This window comes from Cydia splendana, chromosome 2 (assembly GCF_910591565.1).
Source record: "Cydia splendana chromosome 2, ilCydSple1.2, whole genome shotgun sequence".
Taxonomy (NCBI): Eukaryota; Metazoa; Arthropoda; class Insecta; order Lepidoptera; family Tortricidae; genus Cydia; species Cydia splendana.
Window position 1 is genome coordinate 21,260,615 of NC_085961.1, and position 7,765 is coordinate 21,268,379.

The 7,765-nt window shown below is 35.0% G+C and overlaps 1 protein-coding gene across 1 annotated transcript in view; it reads right to left on the minus strand.

Moving 5' to 3' along the window:
* LOC134805068 (peroxidase-like) overlaps nucleotides 1-6,492 on the minus strand; it is a 102,664-nt gene extending 96,172 nt beyond the window's left edge. Inside the window, exon 1 of the mRNA XM_063778355.1 lies at nucleotides 6,342-6,492. The gene's annotated coding sequence lies outside the window, so the exon portion shown is untranslated. The remainder of the gene's footprint in view (nucleotides 1-6,341) is intronic.
* Nucleotides 6,493-7,765: the final 1,273 nt, after the last annotated feature.

Below are 7,765 nucleotides of genomic sequence, written 5' to 3' on the forward strand. Positions count from 1 at the left end.
TTTAGTACGGCTATAATAATGCAGCTGCAACATTATTATCGGTTACGTGTTGTGCAGTGCATTCATTGCATTGTGCACATTAAAGAGAGTTTGCAAAATGATAAGAAGTAATTTAGACCGATTAGATTCGGTAAAACTCGCACTTATATTTAAAATATGTACAGTATGTGTCCTTTACAATTATTATCAGCTGTGCCTGTTTTTATTACAAGCTTTTACTTAATTTGCCCTGTTGGTATGTATGTATGTTAATGTGGGTCGAATCTGGGAAGCTAAATTAAACCCACTTCCCGATTGAGCTAAAATTTTGCATACTTACCTACTTATGTAAATCGGATGACAATGCAATATTATGATGACAGGGAGCTGATCTGAAGATGGAGACAGGCCCTGCTGTCTCCATCTTCACTCAACTCTTCACTCACTGTTTTATCATAGAGTTCCCACGGCCACCAGTTTTCAACATTGGCTTGTACCTAGTAACTAGTTTTACTGCATGGTTATTATATAAACCTATGAGAAAGAGGTATAAATCAATCACCGTTTAAGGAACGCTAAGCCTGTGTCAATTATATTAAGATATAATCGTTAAAATAAATAGAGAGTCAAAGCACTACAAGTAAACGGAAGTTGAAACCCCTTATTTCGTACGTTTCATTAAAATCGGTCTACTATGCTCACATCCACTCACTAATGACGTATGGTGTACTTATTTGGGGATGCTCTACGGATGCCAATCGAGTGTTTATTAAATTATTATGCAAAAACACGCAATACGAACGCTAGCGGGTGTGAAGCGTAGACATACATGCAGAGACCCTTTTGTGACAGATTCAATAAGTGAATTTTTTGACATACTTAACTATATAATTTATATTCGCATACCTATTCTTGGCATTGTCTTTGTTTATTATTGTTATTATTTGGCGATCCTTCTCAGGTGAAATCTTTCATTATCTATAATTAATGATATTAATTTATTTAGATTATCTATTAAGTATATAAATATATTTCTGACGATCACAATATAGATTCTTATAAATTGGCATTAATGTAATTTGTACTGTAATCATAAATACTGTGTTGTGAAATAAATAAATCTAATCTAATCTAATCTAATCTAATCTAATCAACAGTGCCAATGTTATAAGGTGAAAAATGTGTCAACGTGTTAATGTTCTTGACTGTACCTAATAGTCTAGATATATGTATATAGACAACCATATTGATTTCAATGGGTTTTCCTTAACGACGACAGTGTAACATAACGGTAGAACAGATAATATTAAGCTATTTACAATGAGTTGTACAAACCCAGGCGTCTTTCACAACGCGTTTCCTACCCAGCCGTAACCGTGTCGAGGAAAAACGTGCGAGTGAAAAATAATAAGGCATTGTATTAGTACTTGTAACAGATAACCGCGATTGACATTGTCTCGGCTTGACAAGCCTTTGTAAGCGAATTACAACCGTGATAATCGCGTGCCCTGCAATGGAAACGATACTGCCTGTATTAATTCGTAGCCATTTTAATCCGATTAGGTTCTCCAGAACTGTCCGATTGTAGCTTATTTAATTTGTCACGGTAAAATTTAATACGAAATGATTAAATTTATTTAAGTGCGTAAGAAATGTATATCAAACGCAATAACAATAAGTATTTACACTTTTAGATTGATATGGATTACTGAAGCACTTAGGTGCATCTTGAAATATGAAGTAGGTATTACAATAGATAACTTCCCACTTTTAGAAGTGAGAACTTATTTGTGATAATACCTAAGTACTTCAATTTGTACTTACGAATCATCAAGATATTAATTCTACGAGGTTTTCTAGGCTATTAAGGTATTAAAATAAGACACAGTCATCTCCTGCTAGATCATTAAATTGCTTCAGAAGTTGGATTTACTAATTATACAGAGTCATTACTCTGTAGAAGGTAAAGAGGCGTTACTTAACACTTGCTATTGCAATTCGATAGGTAGGTCCTTCCGTCAATCTTATCTCGTATATCTTATCTGGTATCTGCTCTGGGTATGGTTGACTGGTAGAGAATGCCTTCTGGCATTAAGTCCGCCATTTGTACTCTTCATTTATTGTGCAATAAAGTTTAAATAAATAAATAAATATATCTTATAAGAATATAATATTAGAATAGTAGATTGTTAACCAAGGGATGAAATGATGCCTTTCACCCGAGAAACACTCTACTTTTCATTTCGAATACGAGGAAAGTAAAATGCATGTTTTTAGGGTTCCGTACCCAAAGGGTAAAACAGGACCCTATTACTAAGACTCCGCTGTCCGTCCGTCCGTCCGTCTGTCACCAGGCTGTATCTCGTGATCTGTGATAGCTAGACAGCTGAAATTTTCACAGATGATGTACCTATTTCTGTTGCCGCTATAACAACAAATACTAAAAACAGAATAAAATAAAGATTTAAGTGGGGCTCCCATACAACAAACGTGATTTTTGACCGAAGTTAAGCAACGTCGGGCGGGGTCAGTACTTGGATGGGTGACCGTTTTTATAGATAATGGTACGGAACCCTTCGTGTGCGAGTCCGACTCGCACTTGGCCGGTTTTTTTTAAACATGACAAAGTATACATTTTTCACCACACCAGCTCGGAAAGGCTTACTTTGCACTTCAAAAACTGATAGCAAAGTTGCATTTTATTCACTTGTGAGGCAAAGTAGGCAAATGCGAATTTTGAGTTGTTGCAAATCTTATGTTCGCTGGTAGAATTGACTTTTAAATGATGATTTGTAAAAGTGTCTCTGTGGTCTATTTGCTGAATAAATGTTGAAGTTGAAGTCTGATTCAGTACGTCAAACATATGTTTTTATTATTTAACTTTAAACCTTAAATAACCTTAAATGTATTAAAGGTTATTTAACCAATAACCTTTAATGTATTAAAGGTTATAGCATTGAAAATTTCTCATTTGCTATTCATTAACTGAACAAAGGTTGTATTAATCAAACAATAACAGTCGGCGTATTATAGATAGCTTTATCCATCTTTATCCACGTGATAAAATAACTGTCACTTTTTAACACCGTGGGATAGAAAGTGACGGACACCGTTTTATCACGCTGTCACGTAGACAAGAACGACCATCATATCCGTACAGGTTAAACATAATAATTAATAAACCACATGTACCTGTATAGTCATTCGTTTCGCAAATTCAGGTTAGATATTTTCATTACAATGTTAACTATGTACATATAAATGTATAATATTTATTTGATAACTCACGTCTAAAGCAAAGACACAAACGATATAGTCATAGACGGAGGCAACAAACAGACGGAAGCATTTTACAAAGTCTATTTTATTATTTTTTAATAAGTATACGGAAAGACTCATTCATTTCTGTTTTTTTATGCTAGGTTAGGCAATATATTGTAAAATTAATTAAACTTTGTTAACTGATAAAAATGTGGGCGGTGTGGCGTCTCGTGTGGCACGAAACTGTATCTTGGAAATACCTACGGACGGACGGACACGCTACGCGCTAGTGTATGAATGAACGCTGCGTATGTTCCGTCTGGTGTCGCATCGAGACGCGCGCGTGGAGCGTACCCATTCAAGATTTTTTTTTCACAGACTATCCGATTGAAGATTGTTTGGAAGAGATCGCTCTTTGGCAATTCATATAGACTGTCTATTATTGGAAACACCATTAGTTATTTATCAGGAGTTTCTTTTCTCTGCAGCATGAAGTTTGTATGCAGCATAAGTTTGTACAGCTAGTATACAAGGCTGCACGACACTTTTTGCCGCATATATATATATATATATATATATATATATATATATATATATATACAATTGAGTACCTACCGTAAAATGTGCCTTCTTCGCTCCCCACTATATTATTGTGCTCCAACAGTTTTTATATAGATATTACAATATATCACTCATTTAAGTGTTACAATACCACAACATAATTATCTTAAAATTATTTTTAATTTCTATTTTTAACCGACTTCCAAATCCCAAAAGAAGGAGGTTATCAATTCGGTTGTAGGTAGGTTTTTTTTTTGTTTTTAATGTTAGTTACTCGTTATTATTAGAGCAAAGTAGGCATATTTTACGACCATAACTTATATCGTAACATGCAAGCAGCGGTATGGTGAGAAAAATGCGACTTAGGCCACGGCAGACAAATCTGTATCGTAGGTACCTAGCATGAGAGCCTGAGGCTGCTCACATGGGAACACTGCCGGCTACTCATATAGGACCACTTACAATCTTAAAGAGGGCTTACCTACCTAGTTACGTACGTACTTGTTTGGTAAGAATCTAATAATCCTTATTAACACGAGCAATATACCTAATCTATACATATTGATATAATTTTTGACGTAAGAAAACATGTAAGATATTACTGAGAATATGGACGGCAAAAAGGTAGATTTTTGTTTGATGAATTTATCTTGGTGGAATGTATCAACATAAATGAAATATGATTGTCATGAGATATTTAGAAAAGTTACATTACCGTCAAACGGGGGAAAAATAGACTGGTGTATAAAATGAGACGAAACCTAGTAGGCATTTTGATTACCTATACTGGCAAAACCGTTCACTAGTAATACGTTGGTTAATTCACTGTCAATTCACCCGCAGGAAGAACACGTGCATAGAGCTACCGTAAAAATTGCTTGTTTCTATCACAATTTCTCATACAAATTATATTCTACATAAGTGCTTTAAAACTGGTGATTTTATTGTGCTGTAAAACACAGTGTGTCACGACTTTTGTATTACATTATCCTCAATGTGCACACCCGTCCACCCGACCTCACTTTTTCGCCGACCGTTTGACATTCATATTTCCCCAATAATGCCACAATGCCTACCTACCTTCACGAAAAAAAAATCTATTTAGTAGGTACTCGGCGCGGTTCCAGTACATGTCATCTTGAAACTTAAGTCATTGTCAATAGAGGTGACAGCAAGGTGTCATCTATTGGGCATTAGCATGTCGAGCACCAGTACGTTTACCTTAGTAGGCGGTCACTTTGGGGTAAATCGAGACGGTGTCTTAAGTTACCTCAATGTGTCCCAAGTTTAATAGGTAGTTACCCTTATAATTGATTTTCTTGATTTTTTTTTTCCAAAAAAGGCACCCGATAGGCAACCTAAAAGGTAACATATTAAAACAACTGCGATTTTGCAGATACCTAAGAAGTACAAAAATTTTGCGTAAATAGAAATATATTTTTTTTTTTATTTTAAAGATGTTTAAACATTTTCGAGACGATTATTTTTAGAGTTCCGTACCTCAAAAGGAAAAATCGGAACCCTTACGCCTTATAGGATCACTCGTGCGTCTGTCTGTCCGTCTGTCACAGCCTATTTTCTCGGAAACTACTGGACCAATTAAGTTGAGTTGGTACACATATGTAAATTACTGACCCAAAGAAGGACATGTAACGTAAACCAATGAATTTTAAACATGGGGCCCACTTTTGGGGGGTAAATGAGAAAGTTAAAAAATAAAGTTTTTCAAACTACCTATATCGTGTTATATATCAAATGAAAGAGCTCATTTTAAGAATTTCAAAAATATTTTTATTTTATAATTTTAAAATACATAGGTAAGAAGGTATTTAAGAAGAAAGCAAAAAAATGACCTTTCCCCTCCTCCTTTATCTCCGAAACTACCGGATCTAAAATTTTGAAAAAAATACACAAATAGTTCTTTACCTATAGATGACAGAAAAACCTATAAGAAATGTGCAGTCAAGCGTGAATCGGACTTAATGTACGGAACCCTTGGAACGCGAGTCCGACTCGCACTTGGCCGGTTTTTTGTTATGTCGATTTTATTCCAATAAACATATTCAATGTGAACGCACCCTTACTTAACTTGCTAAACTTAGTACACTTTTTTAAAAAGTCAAAGCGGTCCCAATATGTATAATTACTCTGTAATTACCTACTTCAAAAAATCTCACCAAAACGTTGGTGTCTAAGCTTACCCCACTCCATTGTCTAACTCGGGACAGAATAAAAAATAAAATAAACAAAGTTTTACTAAACAAATTGTATTTAGGTTTGCGATAAAATAAATATCTACATCACAAAACCTACAATGTAAAAAGTGGTTTAGATAATCAGTTTTCTTTTTACATATTTTATATCTTAAATGTAGCAAAAAATATCCATAGTTCTACTACTAAAAAACATCGTTACATAACATTAAAAATCTTATGCATTTTTTTTATAATTAAGTACAGGTGTCTAAATGAATGGGAAAAGTATCTCGAATGGGAACCCTAGATATGTTTATTTAGTTGCGTAGTAATCCAATCACTTACCTAGAACTAATAATTGAAATCGAAGCACAACCACTTTCGTCACACGAGAACTGCCTAAATATGTTTTTAGGTACGTACTGTAGGTACTGTAAATAGTATGAGCTTTACGCGGGTGCCACGGCCGACACGGCTTGCCGAGGACTAAGCCGTGCGCACGAGCAAGCTACACCTTTATACAGCGGCAGCGGGGGTGAAGCCGATACTCATATTAATAATTTAATAAATTAAGTCAGGTGACTAGTAAGTCAAATACTAGTTGACATGAGGTCATGTAGGCTGTAGTCCTGGTCCAGAGAAAGTATTGTTGAAACATTAAAACTTTAGTGTATAATATCAGTAATTGTTAATGAAGACTAAGAAATTAATTAGTTAATTTATTTATTTTAGAAGTTTACTCCTGAAGAATCGATTTTCGTAGGTATGTAAGTCCGGGGTATGAAAATGTATGGGGAGTAACGTTTGATTTTACTCCCCAAAATTAAAAACGGCGAAAAATGAAAATCGAATTTTCATTATCTGCCTCTCTATCGCTGTTGCATATTCGAATTATAGAGAGGCAAATAGACGAACAAACGAACGTGGTGGTGGCGGTAGATCCTCTATAGATACTAATTAATAGTACGACTCAATAGTAATTAGTAATAGTACCTATAACTAAGTGAAATGGTTTCTTAAAGAAATAATAGTACATTATTGTCGAGGCTCGGAAGTAGCTACTTGCAGGCTGAGGATTTGTATTAAACGGACGACCTTGGGAGTCCGTTTAAATGAATCCGAAGCCAGCAAGTAGGCTTCCAGCCGAGTCATATATAGTGCTTTTCTCAAAAATGGTGCAAGAAATACAAATATAATAGAAATATTTCACAGAAGCAACGTTCTCACGTATATATTTTCACAGAAAAAAGTAGAATCAATTGAAATAATTAGCTTTGCCGCCTTTTATTTTTTTAATTAAAAAATAAAAGTGTATTTTTCTGCCGAAAATACGCCAACCTATTTGAGACAGCTAAATAGTCGCGGTACCAACATTATAATTATAAGTAATAATCATCTGTTTGGCTGTTTAATGGGCCTGTGCCTTCATTTGATATGGCCATTTTAACTTTTAAAAAGTTTGGAACACGACAAATAATGGAATTTGTATGCAACATTGCAGTCCCAAAATCGAGACTGCAATGTTTTTAACTTTTTAATTTTCGACTGACCATAAACTCCGCGCTTCGCGACCAATTTTTTAAACGGCAAAGTCGACTTTGCCGTCCATTTTTGAGAAAAATAAATTAAAAGTTTACTTTCAGTATTTTACGCTGATGCCTAAAGCCACGCTCATGAGTAGTCATGAGGTTTCCTATCAGGGCTTTTTTCTTTTTTTTTTGCCGGAGTGGGAATGCGTTTATGCACGGTGTGTGGGACTCGCCGCTCCT